Below are 16,052 nucleotides of genomic sequence, written 5' to 3' on the forward strand. Positions count from 1 at the left end.
GGAGTGTCTACTCACGACCGGTGTTTTTTGCTGTGAGTGTCTTTGCTGTAGACATTTTTGCTGCAAACATTTTTGTCACAAAACTAATTGGCCATAAGGTGATTTTGCTGTACAAGATAACATAACTGGTTGACATTTGGTTTCATTTCTCCATTGACAAAGTTCCCATTTTTGTGTTACATAAATCTTTGCTAGCCCTCATAATGATCTAGATGGTAATGAATAGAGGTAGTGATCTTAAAATAGTGAGTGATAACAACTATGTGTATCTCCTTGATAGGAAGTTTGGTGACAAAACTTACCAGCAGTGTGACATACCATGTCGAGCAAACCGCATACTGTACTATGCCAGAAAATGATATCTTATCAGTTACAGTGATCACAAAGCTCAGTTATAAATACTTTATAGCATTGGCATTTCTTCCACATTTCCCATAGAACTTGGAAATGTCTGTCAGTAGACAGGTGACCATATGCCAACAGCGAACAACGGTGCGGAAGGCTTTCACAACGCAACATGAAGCTCAGTGACAAATACATCCTACTAGCTGGAAATGGATACCTCTCTTAACGAAAAGAGATTGTGTTCTTTTATGTTTGAATTTACTGTAATTTTATTTACTTATTTGCGAGACAGAGAGTGAGCCGGGAGAGGAGCAGAGGCGGGGGAGAGGGACAAGCAGACGCTGCACTGAGCTTGGGAGCCTGACCCTGAGATCACCACCTGAGCCGAAGCCAAGAGTCAGATGCCTAACTGATTGAGCCACCCAGGTGCTCCTGAAAAGAAATTTTAATGCAAAAAAAAAAAAAAAAAAAAATAGTGTGATGCAGAATGAGGAGATGAATCAACAGGCAAATTTAAAAAATGCATACTGTAGTCCCCCCCTTATCTGTAGTTTCATGTTCCAGAGTTTCATTTCCCCCTGGTTGGTTTCATTTACCTTAGTCAATCAACACTCGCAAAAGCAGACGATTCTCCTCCTATGTCATCACGTCATCACAAGAGGAAAGGTGAGCACAGCACAGATATTTTGAAAGAGAGGGAATTACGTAACTTTTATTACAATACATTGTTATGTTTTATTATTAGCCTTTGTTGTTAATCTCTTACTGTGCCTAATTCATAAATTAAACTTTATCATCGGCATGTACATACAGGAAAAAACTGCATATGTTAGGGGTGGGTCTGGTTTCAGACATCTGCTGGGGGGTCTTGGAACATACCCCTTACAGATAAAGGCAGATTACTGTATTACTATGAATGAAAGACTTTGAAGACATGTCCTTAAGAACAATCCACAAGGGGTGCCTGGGTAGGCTCAGTGGGTTAAGCCTCTGCCTTCAGCTCACGTCATGATCTCAGCATACTGGGATCGAGCCCCGCATCGGGCTCTCTGCTCATGGGGAACTTGCTTCCCTCTTTCTTTGCCTGCCTCTCTGCCTACTTGTGATCTCTGTCTGTCAAACAAATAAATAAAATCTAAAAAAAAGAACAATCCACAAAATAAAATCTAACTTTTGTGCAGTGTTACTATGAATCCACATTCTAGATCTTGAACATATTGAAGTAGTTTGTGTTTCCCAATATTTTTCATTCCATTATTCATTTTTCATGTTCTAGTATGTGCTTTTCAATGAATGTTCCTTTTATTTTTTATGATTTTAGTTTTTATGACAAATTGCCTTCATTTCACAATTTTTTTTTTAAATGTCCCTCTTATGGGTGCCTGGGTGTCTCAGTGGGTTAAAACCTCTGCTTTTGGCTCAGGTCATGGTCCCAGAGTCCTGGGATCGAGCCCCGCATCGGGCTCTCTGCTCAACAGGGAGCCTGCTTCCCCCTCTCTCTCTGCCTGCCTCTCTGCCTACTTGTGATCTCTGTCTGTCAAATAAATAAATAAAATCTTTTAAAAAATAAATAAATGTCCCTCTTATATTTTGCATTATTTTATCTTTTATGGCAAAATGGACTTTGGTCGACAGTTACACAGTGAAAAACACTTATGGTAAAGTAGAGGTGTCTATGGCAAAGATATTTATGGATGAAGCTACCTAGACTTGTGTTTACTATGAGTATGGATGCAGAGAAGCAGTAACTCTCAGCAACCGCAGCTGGCAGGGTAAAAAGGCACAAAGTTTTGGAACAAAATTCAGCAAAATACCAAAATTCAGCAAATACCAAAAAACTGACTTTATTGGAACCCCTGGGTGGCTCAGTTGGTTTTGGTTAAGTGCCTGCCTTCGGCTCAGGTCATGATCATGGGGTCCAGGGATCAAGTCCCACTCCTTGCTCAGTGGGGAGCCTGCTTCTCCCTCTCCTTCTGCCTGCTGCTCCCTCTGCTTGTGCTCTCTCTCTCTCTCTGACAAAGACATAAATAAAATCTTAAAAAACAAAAACCAAAAAAACTGAATAGATATTCAGCGCGCTGAATGCATCCCTTGGGACCGAGTCATTCCATTTCTGAGAAAACACCTTTCAGGAATGTCCTCACATACAAACAAAAATATATTTATAGCAATTGTCTTTGAAACATGGGGTTACAATTGCAAAAATTGGGGAAAAGCCCAAAAGGCTAGCCGTAGGGCTCAGATCAATAAATACAACGGAATAATCTTTGGTTCTGCAGGACACTTGAGATAAATTCTATCAAGGAGTCAGACTGAAAGCATGACTTCCTCCTAGAAGTCATAAGGGTTTTATTTACCTCTCAGTGTTCCCCAGTGAGGAAGGAAAAGTTGAACTTGGGTTTCTGAATTGTTTAACGCCTCCAGTTTAAAAGCCGAAGGGGTGCTATCTTGGAGAGAGAAACAGTGACCTAGCTGCCGACAGACAGATGGCTGATTTAGGTCCATCTCCACATCCCTGCCTGTGTAGGCTGGGGTAGGAAGCAGGGCTCTTTACGCAACGGGGAGCCTGCTTCTCCCTCTGCCTGCTCTACCTGTCACTCTCCCAGCTTGCGCTCTCTCTTGATGACAAATAAATAAATAAAATCTTTAAAAAAAAAAAAGAAAGAAAGAAAGAAAGAAAATTTCAAGGAGAAAAGTCCTCAACCAAATGCTGAGAGGTGTGGGTAAAAGGCAATATTCTAAAATGCATGGGAAATACAGAGATGTTGCTGCACTCCCCTCCTTCAATATTCATGTTGACTGTCACCTGGAGTTCTGAAGCTTCCCACTCACTCAGTTAAAAAAAAGAGACCTTTAGGGGCTTGGAAGGAAGAAGGGTGTCTGCCCTGCTCTTTGGCCACAAACTGCCTTAAGACACTGTTTATTGTGGAACATAAATAAAAAACGGCGAGTCACGGAACAGTATATATTGAATGTTCCCATCCATGAACACAATAATAACAATACGTAATGCTATGCTGTTTTCCATATTAAAAAGAAAAATCCCAGAAAGGCTTATTCAAAACAATGGCTATGTCCAAATATGGGGGCGTTATGTGGCCTCTGGTATTTTAAGTCACACACAGACATGAATTATTCTAGAAGGAAGCTGTTCTGTCCCCAGCCAAGCTGCCCACAGGCTTGCCAGCCTGTTAGTAGGCTCTTGTTCTGATAAGATAAGACCTTCAAAGTCTGTCCTGGATGGCTTGTTTTCCGCTTCCCTGGTAGAAGCAAAGAGATCTTACTTATCAACGGAGGAACAGTCACCTGCTAGGGGAAAGGACTGCCTCTTCCCCGAAACATGTCTCCTTCCAACTTGGGCCTCCTATCCAAGATTCTGATATCTGATCACATTCCCCACGGAATTCCTAGAACAGTCAGAAGGACCTGCTGTCACAAGTGTCACCTTGTAGGTGACAACTGCAGGTGAAAATATGGACTTCCCTTGGACTTACTGGGAGGGTCAGAGATCCCAAAGAACCTTCTGTCAGCAAAGACAGAAAGACCTGTGAATTATACTTTGCCTTGGCTTCAGTAACTTTGTTATTGGTTTTACATTTTTTATTTCAACCTCAATCATTTTCTCTTGTATTTTATTTTATTTGCTTATTTCTCAGGGCTATGAAAGGATTGCTTTGGAAGTGATGGAATATGGTCAAGTCTTCTGCCTGAGATGCACACTCCTGGCTCAGGGTGCTTCTTATTCTAGAAGGAAGGGAATATTCCAGTAGGTTCCGTAACTTTCTCTTAGTTTCCAGGGGTTGCCAGAAGCCCTTGGCATTCCTGGATCTGTAGATGCCTCACTCTGATCTTTGCCTCTGTCTTACACAGCCCTCTTCCCTCTGCGTGCCTCCATGAGTCTCAAATCTCTGTCTTTGTATGGACATCTGCCATGGGGTTTAGGACCCACTCTAAATCCAGGATGATCTCATCTTGAAGTCTTTAACTTAATTATATCTATAAAGACTTTTTTTCAAATAAGGCTACATTCCCATGTTTCAAAGGGTTAGGACTTGGTCATATCCTCTTGGGGGGTCATCATTCAACCCACTACAAAGAGGGGCCCAGCAAGAGTGTAGACGCTGCTGCTCTCATTGCCCTTTGCGCTACTGCAGTTGGTCATGGCATGTTGCAAATCTCTGTCCAATAATTTGCATGATCTCATGTTTGCAAAAGAGCTTCCAGCTCCTGGAGCCTAAATTGCAGCCGTCCATCCAGGTCAGACCTGGCTAGAAGATAGACATAATGGGGCCCTTTTGCAGAAGACACTGAGGTGCTTGATGGAACAAGGCTCTTGAGCTCCTGAGGAGCAAGGGTCTTCTTGAAACTCCTCCTCCTCTCTGATTGTTGTCACTTCCTGGCCTTGGGTGCCTCTCCTCTCCCATACCTGCAACCCTCCCAGATAGGAAGGCTTGATTTGGGTTTGTTCAGTGTCCAGAGAGCTGGAACCACTCGTGGCATTCTGTTTGGGAGCCAGATCATGATGGAGGTCTGACTTGTGGCTTGTGTTTCTTAGTGAAACTGAGAGACCCAGGGTGATAAGTCTGAGGTCCCATGTGGACAGGAAGAAAGTTTCCATGGGGATAGCAACTTGGAAGCTGTCCCTGAGCAAGATACTCCAGGAATCCTCCCCTCACTCCCTTTTTACCAAAGAGGTTAGCCAATTCTTTTTTTAACATTTTATTTATTTATTTTATTTATTTATTTTTTTTAAAGATTTTATTTATTTATTTGACAGACAGAGATCACAAGTAGGCAGAGAGGCAGGCAGAGAGAGAGAGAGAGAGAGGGAAGCAGGCTTCCTGCGGAGCAGGAAGCCCGATGCGGGGCTCGATCCCAGGACCCTGAGATCATGACCCGAGCCGAAGGCAGCAGCCCAAACCACTGAGCCACATTTTATTTATTTTAAAGAGAGAGAGAGATTGAGTATGATTGGGGGGGGGGGGCACAGAGAGGCTGAGTGCAGAGCCTGATGCAGGGCTCGATCTCAGGACCCTGAGATCATGACCTGAACTGAAACCAAGAGTGTGGTGCCCAACCTACAGAGCCACGGTGGTACCCCTGGGAAGTTAGCCATTTCTACAATTCACCTGGTGGGGAATTAAGCCAGGAAAATACTGTTAACTCATTTTCAAAAATGGAGTATTATATAAATAATACATATGTACTACACAAATTGGGAACATTTGGCAAAAATAAATAAATAAATAAATAGATAGATAAATAAATAAATATTGCCTATAATTCCTTGCGAAATGAAAGTCATTTGAAGTATTTAGGTGATTAAATTTCCATTTTTAAAAACACACTTGCATGCTTTAATACCATTTAGATTCTTCTGCATGAGCAATTTTATATCCCGAGTTTTCTGCTCAAGGTGTCATAAAATATATATATGAAAATAAACTGGGTATGCAAAGTATAGTTGTATATTAACAATGATGTTAAACATGTATTATGTGTTTACTGATTACTTCTAATTTTGCATTTATTTTTGCATCCTTTATAAAATAAGGAGAGTAACCCTTGGCCTGTATTATTTATTGCAAATAACTATTCCTAGTTTGGTTGTTCATCTTTTAACCTTTGATAGTGTTTTTGATTTGCAGAAGTTTATGATTTTGACCAAGTCAAATCTATCATTTTTTTCTTGTATGAATCTTCTCATTATGTTTTTTTTTTCTTAAAGTAAGTAAGTACTAGGTCTGATGTGGAACTTGAACTCACTACCCTGAAATTTAGAGTCACATACTCTACTGACTGAGCCAGCCAGGTGCCCCTCATTATGGGTTTTATTCTAAGTCCTTCACCCAAATTTAGTTATGTCTTTATTTTTTTTTTTAGCTTTTTAAAGTAGTGTTATTACATGTAATGCTTTAATACATCTGCAAATTATTTTATACTCCAGTATAAAGTGTGGGTCTAAATGAGTCCTCCCCACCTTCTAGCCAAGGTCTCCAATACCATTTGCTGTATAGATCGCTTGGAATGGTTTCAGAGCTATTTTTTTCTGATTGACTTGTCCATTGATTCTGGTTGATGCAGCCTTGTTTTACTTCTTTAGCTTTCTAATACATTTCATATCTGGCAGAGAAAATGTCCCTTCTTTATCTCAATTATTCTTATCTTCCAAAAATATTATGTAACTTTACCTGTCAGTTTTCTATGGAAATATAGCCAGAGAAAGTTTGCCAGTTTCTATATTCAAATTCTGTCAAATTCTTTTTAGTTTTAATCAAAACTATGATGAACTGTGAATTACTAGCAGAGAATTGAAGTTTTTTTTTCTTTTTTAATAAGCTTTCCTTTCAAGAATGTGGATGTTTCTGTATTTTTCTCAAATTTTCTGTACTGCTTATAGATCTCATATATTTCTTCTTTGGGACAGAGTATTCTCTCTTTCTCTTTCTCTCTTTTTGGAAAGATTTTATTTATTTATTTGAGAAAAAGAGAGAGAGCAGGAGAAGGGGGAGGAGCAAAGGAGACGGAGAAGCAGACTCCCACTAAGCAGGGAGTCTGATACGGGGCTTGATCCCAGGACCCTGAGATCATGACCTGAGCCGAAGCAGACGCTTAACTGGCTGAGCCACCCAGGCACCCTTGGACAGAGTATTCTCAAATTGCTTTATGGGTGCCAAATTTCCTGCCATCACACCTTCCACCTGGTTATATAGAAATAAAGTAAATAATAAATAGAAAATATTGTAAACAACAGTAAATAGAAAAACTTGACCTTTTTTGCAGTATTTATTAGTTTGCACACAGGCTTTTTTGTGTTATTAATCCTAAAAGTTTTCAACTGATCCTGATTTTCTGGTCGTGTAATTATATTTTCACCAGTGATAATAATATTGCCTATCTAGATTTATATCATGAAAGGATTTCAATCTAAGAATCAAAGGATACAAAGTAGAGAATCTCATACATGTACCCTCAGAAAAACAGAACTTAAGAACCAAGACACTGATTTCCATTAAATGCCTAACTTACAGAAAACAAGACTTATCTACTGATCAATAAACATCTGCCAAGAATCTCTTTCTATCCTCAAACCAATGAACCCATTGCTTGGACTCTGGCTGGACTTCCCCTCTATGTGCTTTTTAATTATAAATACAGCCCACCCCAAACCCTCAGCTGATTCCCCTGTAGCTTGCTAAATCTTGTGTTTCTTGCATTGCAGTTCCTCTGCTATTCCTAAATAAATTCAAATTTCTTTGTAATATGAGCTTGCCTCAGTTTACCCCCTTATTTAGGTTGACATTCAGTGGTGTCAGAAGTGAGATTGGAAAGAGATCCACACTCCGCCCCCCCCCCGACCTAGGGAGGGGGGACTGGAAGAGGAGCCTCAGAATCAAGCAAGTCACCTGCACTGAGCCCCTTGAGCGCAATGCTTTCATGAGTGACATTCTGCTTCTGGTTTTATGAGTCTCCTCTTGAATTTCAAGCTCCCTCTTTTGGTTGAGCTCTCTGACTTTTTTTGGGATTTGGATAAGGACAGATTGTCCTTCTGGTGAGTACTCTTTTGGTTTCTGAATTTAGAATGCACTTGGTTTCTGAATTTAGAATGTGCTTGGTTTATGAATTAGAATGTGCTTGGTTTAGATGTAAACTTGTGAATTTTCCTGAGGCCAAGATTAAAACCAAAGCCAATGGGCATGGGTTGGGCACCTGGATCCTGCTAGAGCACTTGCCACCTTTCCGGGAGAGAGAACCATCTGTGAAGCCCAAGGCTACTGTGTGAATATAATGTGATCACGGACCAGGAGGTTCCATGTTAGGTCACTCACTACCAGCAAGAAAATTCTGTGCAACAAGGGACACCAGGTCACAGGTCAGATAAATAGGGCAGAAGCTGTCTGTTAGGGAAAAGGAATATGCTGCAAAAGGCATGCTTTCAAACAAAACTGACATCTCAACCCCAAGCATGATCCCTAGGCTATCTAAGAATATTTTTCTTTGCTCTCAAGAAAACTCCAAAAATGGGATCCTAGTCATCTAAGTGCTTTAAGGACAGTCCCCTCCTTAGCAACTATGGTTGGTTTTATGTTAAAGATATGGTCTTTCCTCATGTGCATGGACCAATCTTACTGAAGACAACCTAGAGCAATGACCATGATGAGGAACGTTCCAACTGGACAAGATCATTTATTTTAAAAATGCACTCGGAAGCTAGGATTCCTAAATCAAACAAAATGGGACATCTATTTTAATTGGCATGTAGGAGCCTCCAAAAGGCTTCAAATTTCCCAAATAGTTTCATTGAAATATTCACTGCAAAAGGCTAATGAAGAATTAAAGGCATAGAGATGCCTAAAACAAAAGACCATGGGGTTGATGTCACTCTTCCTGTCCCCTCTACCCTCCTCTATGTAGGGACTCATGCTACCACTACATGACTGTAAACAGAAAATAAAGACCACTGTTGGTGGTCTTACAGATGCCCCCATGTCTGTCCTCGAAGGGCAGCTGCCCCCCCTCAATGGGTCTTTCCTAGGGTTGACAGGATCTGAGGAATTTTCTGGTAAACTGCTACCAGTGATTTCCTTGAACAGTCAAGGGAAATCTAAAGCTAATGGAAAATCTCGTCAGTTTCTGGTAGATATCAGGGCCACACTCTGTGCTTTAATCCCTACTTGCTTTGGATTGCAGATGGCATCCTAGGAAAGCAGACAGTGGCCAGCAAAGGGTGAGAATTCTCACCAGGGTCAGCTCTCCTGATTCTCCGTCTGTAGTGCTCAGGTGAGAGAGGAAGGTAAAATTTCACATTGTCTCTTCCTTTCCGAATCCAAATCCACTGGTTATGGATCTTTTTTTCACCCCTCACCCCCACCCGGAGTAGCTGTTACTCTCGTTTGCCTTGTTTTGTGTCCTAAGAACTTGGCTTGGGGCCCCCCAAACATGGCCGGACACCAGTGAGGGTTGCAGCCCATTTGCAGGCAGAGTCCATTGCCAGCCCCCCGGGGGACTTGCCTAAAAAGCCTTTCTTTCATTTAGCTATCCCTGAGAGTGGCTCCGAATCTTTGGCAGGTATCAACTTTGGCAGTGTTTGGGGGGATGCCTCTTGGGTCCGCGGTGCTATTTAATATTGTCAGGAATATTTACTGTTTGTCCTTGCTGAAACCTGATAAGACACTTAGAAGGATTTTTTAAGTAGCTCTATGGTCAGAAGTTGGCTCAGTTGGGAGCCAATAAAATCTATATGTATGTGCATCTCTCTCTGTATCTATTTCTGTGTATCCATCTCCCTACTGATTTACCTTTTATGCATAACTTTTATTTCTATCTCAGTTCTTAATGTGTGAGTCAGAAGTACCCAGAACAATGTTCACCAATTATGAGATAATTGGCTTTATCTTTTTTTCCAGTTTTCAACTGGAAGTCCTCTGATATTTCACTATTGTGTAATAAGTTTTGCAGATTTAAGAGATTCATGGTCTTCCTGTTTATTTTTGCTTGTTTGTCTATTTTTTTTTCCTGGACCTCAGGTATAGTTCGTGGTATATCATTTGCCTGTTCAAGGCCCCCTCCAGCCCCTCTAGCCTCTATGTGTGTATTAATCCTAGGTGTGTCTCTCTCTCCCCAACTGAGCCTGCCAGTATACAGAATGTTTATCTTTTCATCCGTGTTCTTACAAACCCAACATTGTTGTTTTGCCTGTTCATAATCCTTTCTTTTTTTTTTTGAGAGAGAGAGAGTATGTGTGCAAGTATGCACATATGAGTGCACGAGAGTGAGACTGGGCGGGCAGAGAGAGAGGGAGAGAGAGAGAAACAGGCAGGCTCCACACCCAGTGTGGAGCCAGTGAGGGGCTCCATCTCACGACCCTGAGATCAGGACCCCAGCTGCAATCAAGGGTCCCGTGCTTACCACTGAGCCACCCAGGCGTCCCTGCCTGTTTATCTTCTTAATTTACATAATGTTATTTGGTACCTCTTCTTCTGTTTCTCACTTTCCCAACAAACACTGCATTTTTAGGATCCTTCCACATTGCTACGTGTTCATCCAACTAGATGCCTCTCATGTCAAATAATTCTTCAGGGAGTCCCTCCTCCACAGTTTATTTGTCCTTCTCCAGGATCCTTTAACTCTCCGGTCCCACAAACGGTGCTGCGGGGACTCCTCTTTCTGGTGCCCTTATGGGGCCGTGTGAAAACTTCTAGGAGTGGAATTGCTACCTCCCAGAACACAGACACTAGCCCATACGCTACCCACCCCCCTGCAGAAAATGCCCCTGCGGCCTCATTACCATTCAGCACTTCCTAGTCCTCTACTACATGAAACCCGAATTTTTAAAAAGCCCTGTGTCCCCCGCCCCCCAGTGGTTACTTCCGTTGATCTAAGTCATATGTTGGATATGACTTAAGATAAATAATTTTTGTCATGAAAAACAAATCCCCTTTTACGCCCAGTTTTAAAAAATTCCCATCAGGATTGCATATAGAATTGTCAAACAGTTTTGTTTAAACCCGTTGACATGGCTCCCTGACAGGAATAGTTTCTTAATCTCAAATTGCCTTTGATTTCTTAAAATACAGTCTAGTGGATGTTATGGCGAAGTCATTTAATGCACTTTCAAGTTTAATTTGTTGCTTGAGATTGAGAAATACTGTGATATTACTGCTCTAAGTGACCTGGATGTATTCCTGAGTTTGATCTGGAAAACCCGAAACATGTGACTCTTTGTATCAATCTGGGTCAGTAAGCTATGGCTTGTCACCTGTTTTTGTATGGCCCAAAAGCCTCAGGGAATGATTTTTACATTTTTAGATGATTGAAAAAAAAAAAGATTTTTTAGAAGAGTACTATTTCATGGCATATAAAACTTATATGAAATTCAAATTCAGCGCCCATAAATAAAGTTTTCTTGGAACAGAGCCACTCTCATTTGTTTACGTGTTATGTACGGCTGCTTTCTCTCTCACTCTGTTCAGAGTTGAAGAGTTGCAACAGAGGTTATGCGGCCCACAAAGCTGAAAATATTCCCCATCTGTCTCTTTACATCAAAGCTTTGCCAAACACTGGTAAGCATTATTTAATCAACAAAAGCTTATGGATACCCTGCTAGGGTAGAACGTGTTGTTCTGGTCCCCATGGGCGATCACTGTCCTAACAAGGAGAAGTCGCAAGTAACAGAGGTCACAGGGCGACAACTGCTAGGATAAGACAACATGGGGGGCTTGACGGGGATATAGCAGAAATCTTTGAGCCACACTGGAGAGATGAAGGAAAGCATCTTGGAGGGGGTCACGTGTAGGCAGAGACGTAGAGAGTGAGAAGGAGCTGGCCATCCAAAATGGGCAAAGGGAGGCTGGAGGTGGCAGGAAGAATATTCTGGGCAAAGAGAACAGCATGCCCAATAACCAGAGGGATCGTGGCTTGTGGAAGGAACTCATTTGCATTATGGGATTGTTCTTGTTAAACCATGTTTAGTTTGCATATGAATAAATAATCACCTAAGTAAGGCTTTTAGTGATGTAAGCAAAGAAGGGGAAGTGAAAGCATTCATCGATTGGTTCACTCATTCATTCATTCAATGAGCACTGATTGAGCACTTTCTCAGTACACAAGCACCTGGCTAGGTTCTAAGGACACAGAGGAAAACCTGAGGAGGTCCCTGTTGTCAAGGTGCTCTGGCCTAGAGAGGAAAGCAGATAGAAAAATGATTTCCACAAGTATGGAGACTGCCCATACCACCATGTCAGGGGAGGACCCATGCCATTTCCTACCCTCCTCTCCCTGGCCACCTAGTCACTTCCCCAGCCTCATTTGCAGCTAGGGATGGACATATAACCAGTTTTGGTCAACAAGACCAACTACTGAGAAGTGGCTGGGAAAACTCTTAAGATTAAAGGCGAAGCCACACACGACACCATCACTTTGCGCCTCTTGCCTACCTTTGAATTTGAATGTGATGGTGTAGTAGTGGGATTTATAGCAGCCATATTGTGATCATGAGGCAATGGTCCTTGTTAGCATCCTTAAGCTGCTGCACCAAACCTGGAAATGCCTACCTCCAGGGACTTCCAATCGGATAAGATCATTACACGGCATCATTGTTTAAGCCACCAGTTCTTACCTGGGCATGATTTTGCCCTCTAGGGGCTACTTGGCAATGTCCAGGGACATTTTTGTTTTTGACTACTGGAAGGGGGTACTCCTGGCTTCTAGTGGGTAGGGGCCAGGATTGTTGCTAATCATCCTACAATATGCAGGACAGCCCACAAAACAAATAATTATCTGGTCCAAAGTGTCAGTAGAGTCAAGATGAGAGACCTTGGCATAAATCGTTATTGACCAAGTATGTTCATTACTGATACAGAGAATGTGAAAGGCGGGCCAGAGCCACAGTAGGGTGAGCGGACCAATACCCACCTTAGGACATGGGAAAGAGGAATGCAGGGAATTATCCTAGCTGGCTTCACTCCCACAGCCCTGTTAGACTTGATGCAAATTCCATGAAGAGAAGAGTGGTCCCCAGCTCCTCAGCTGAGACTTCATAGTGGGCTCCGCTACACCCAGTTCTGTCATGGCCTGAGTCCCTTACTCTGTGGCCCAAGCTAGTGCTCACGGGAATCGCCTCCTTGAACTTTCCCACCAATTCTACCAGACTGGAGTCACCTATTCCCATTGTACAACTATGAAAACTGAGGTTCAGAAGAACAGTGCAGTGCCCTGGTTAATGGCATGTTTGGAGACTGACAAACAGGTTTTCTTCTCCCATTTAGCCATGTCACTTAAGTATTTTATCTTTTTGGGTGTCATTTTCCAGATCTGTAAAAGAACAGAATCAGCTTTATAAACATTATGAGGGGGATAAAAATGAATAACACATACAAAAGCTCTTGGCACAAGGTCTGACATATAAGAAACATTTCACAAATGGCCACTGCTGGCATCACTGTTCTAGTATGCCCACTGCGGGCAAGGAACTGGATTGCCCTGCAGCTCTGTCCAAAGCCAGTCTTGTCCTCATGATGGTCACCGAGTGGCCCACTTGCAGGGGGGCCCCAGAATCAACTGAGAGAGGGGAGATTCTGGAAACCACTGGAGGGACAGAAAAAGACACCGAGGCAAGGGAACATGGAGATGGATAGAGATTCCCTGAGCACTTAAGGCAGGAGACCCCAATTCAGTCATTTTTGTCCCCAACCCAAAAGAAACTCTGAGACTGCCTTCTGGCCAGGGGATTTCCGTCCTTGGTCCTGACCTGGCTTGGGAAACGGTGCTGTCCAGAGTTCAGGTACCTGATACCGAGGAGAGAGGAAGCAGAGCTGGGTAAGTGGAAGGTGCAAGCAAACCGTGTTGAGGCTGGACTTTGTATTGGCGGATTCCGGGCAGAGGGTGTGGCCCCAGGAAGGAGGGCATGCCCAGCCACTCTCTCTTCGCCCTTGGACTCACCATTTTCACAATGCAAATTCTTTCACTGAGATGCAGTTAGATTTCTGGGAATGGGGGTTCCAAACTCACAGATTCTTGAGTGTCTCTTGGGAAAATTCTTCTGTTCAATATGTCACTCCTCCTCCCCTGGCTCCTGACACTGGAGACCTCCCTTCCACCCCCCTTGCCCCCACCCCCGCCCCTTTTCATTCGAGTCTTCAATTTCCCTCAAGACTGAGTTTATCTTCTGGTCCCAGTGTTGACTCCACAGGCCACCCAAGAGAATAAATGGTCCTTCTAAACAAATGTACTGGCTCCAGTGGGTGGAGGGGGGTCGGGGAATTCTCCATTTTGTGAATATGCCCCTGTTTTTGTAAGTGTTTGCCTTTGGGACTAATACAAAGAGCGCTCATAGAAGCCGTCTTAGAGCTGGCGCGTGCAGTTGGGTTGTGTTTGTATCCAGGAATGGAAGTGCTGGTCTGAGGGTGGGTGTCCGCTCAGCTTTAGTGGACAACGCCACTCAGTTTTTCAAAGGGGCTGCTCCCTCCTGAGGCTTAGGAGAGTTCTGGGCCTCCCACATGTGCTCTGACCCTTGGCATCATCAGTCGGAGAACTTACAACCCTTACAAGCGCACTACAGGCCACAGCATGGCTGAGACATGAAAGAGAGAAAAGCCAGCCTTGGAAGAGAGCATGCCCTCCGGTTCCCCTTTACATGAAGCCCCCAGGGGGACAAAAGTAATTTACGCTATTGGAAGTCCTGGTTGGGGTCCGTGTGAAAAGCACGAGGAAGGCTTAGCATGAGGAAAGCTTCTGGGCTGCTGGGATTGGGCTTCTTGATGTAACTGCTGGGTCCACAAGTTTATTCTCTTTGTGAAAATTCTGTATGGTTATGATTGGTGAACTTTTCTAGTGGCGATACTTAAATGAAACTTTCAAAAACTATTCTCTCTCACTTTTCTCCTCTCCCTTCCTCTGTCATCTTCCACAAGCACTGACTGAGAACTGTTCCCACCAGAGTCCCCTCCATGGCCATGGGACCCTTACAGTGGCTCAGAGCTTGCACTCAGAAAGCCCTGCGATTGGTTTCATGCTCTGCTGTCTCTGTCTTGAAATAATTAGCCCTTTTTTTTTCTTAAAGATTTTATTTATTTATTTGAGAGAGAGAGAGAGAGAGAGAGAGTAAGCACGAGCTGGGGAGGGAGCAGAGGGAGAGCAAGAAGCAGACCAAGAGTCAGCCTTTAACTGACTGAGCCACCCAGGCGCCCCTACTTAATACTTTTTGAACAAGGGGCCCTTTGTTCTCATTTGGCACTAAGCCTCACACATCACATACGTAGCCAGCTCTGGTCCCAGGCCGCTGCCAGTGTCTCCCCACAGATCCCTGCCCAAGGCGTGGTGTTTGACAGGCACAGGGCCAGGGCTAGGTTGCCCCTCTGACCCCTGATGCCCATAATGGCCCCAGGATGGCTCTCCCTCCTGTGAGAACCCAGGATTATATGTACCTGCAGATGGACTTACGGGGTCCATAGAGTAACTTTGTGCAAAACCAATGCCCCCCTTGGCTCTGCCCCTGCTCTTCCATCTGCCTTTTTTTAAAAATTGTGGTAAAATATACATACCATGAAATTTACCGTCTTTCTTTAAAGATTTTTTTTATTATTTGACAGAGAGAGAAAGCACGCATAAGCAGGGGGAGCAGCAGGGGAGAGGGTGTCCTCTGAAATTTATCATTTTAACCATTTTTAAGGTCTACAGCCCAGGGACATTAAGTGCATTGACTTTGTTGTACAACCGGACTACCAGCCATCTCTAGATCTCTTTCACCCACCCAAACCGACACTCTGTGCCCCTGACACAATACGGCCCATTCCCTCCCACCTGCTTGCGTGGTGCTTCTATGTGTCTCTCCTCCAGACTATACCGATCACCCTGAGGGCTGGGAGGGCCTTATTCACGTCTGAGTGAGAAAGAGCAGGCAGGATGCACAGCCAAACTGGAGAACCAGGCTGAGAAAATGCAGTTTCTTTAAATAAAAGGAAAGAAAACGTTGGAGGGATGGAGATATCATTTAACCCTTGTTGAAGCCTGGGTCATCTCTTGTTCTAATCAACCCTCTAAGTCCAATGTTGAGACAGTGCCCAGCCCATAGCTGGATCCCAAACCTCTTTGCTGGCAGAATGAATAAAACATTAGTAACCATGCTACCAATAATAAATTATTGGCCCTTTATTGAGTACTTACTAGGGGCTAGACATTCTTAATACACAGAAAGGATGGAGGAGCGC

This window comes from Mustela nivalis (assembly GCF_964662115.1).
Source record: "Mustela nivalis genome assembly, chromosome: 5".
Taxonomy (NCBI): Eukaryota; Metazoa; Chordata; class Mammalia; order Carnivora; family Mustelidae; genus Mustela; species Mustela nivalis.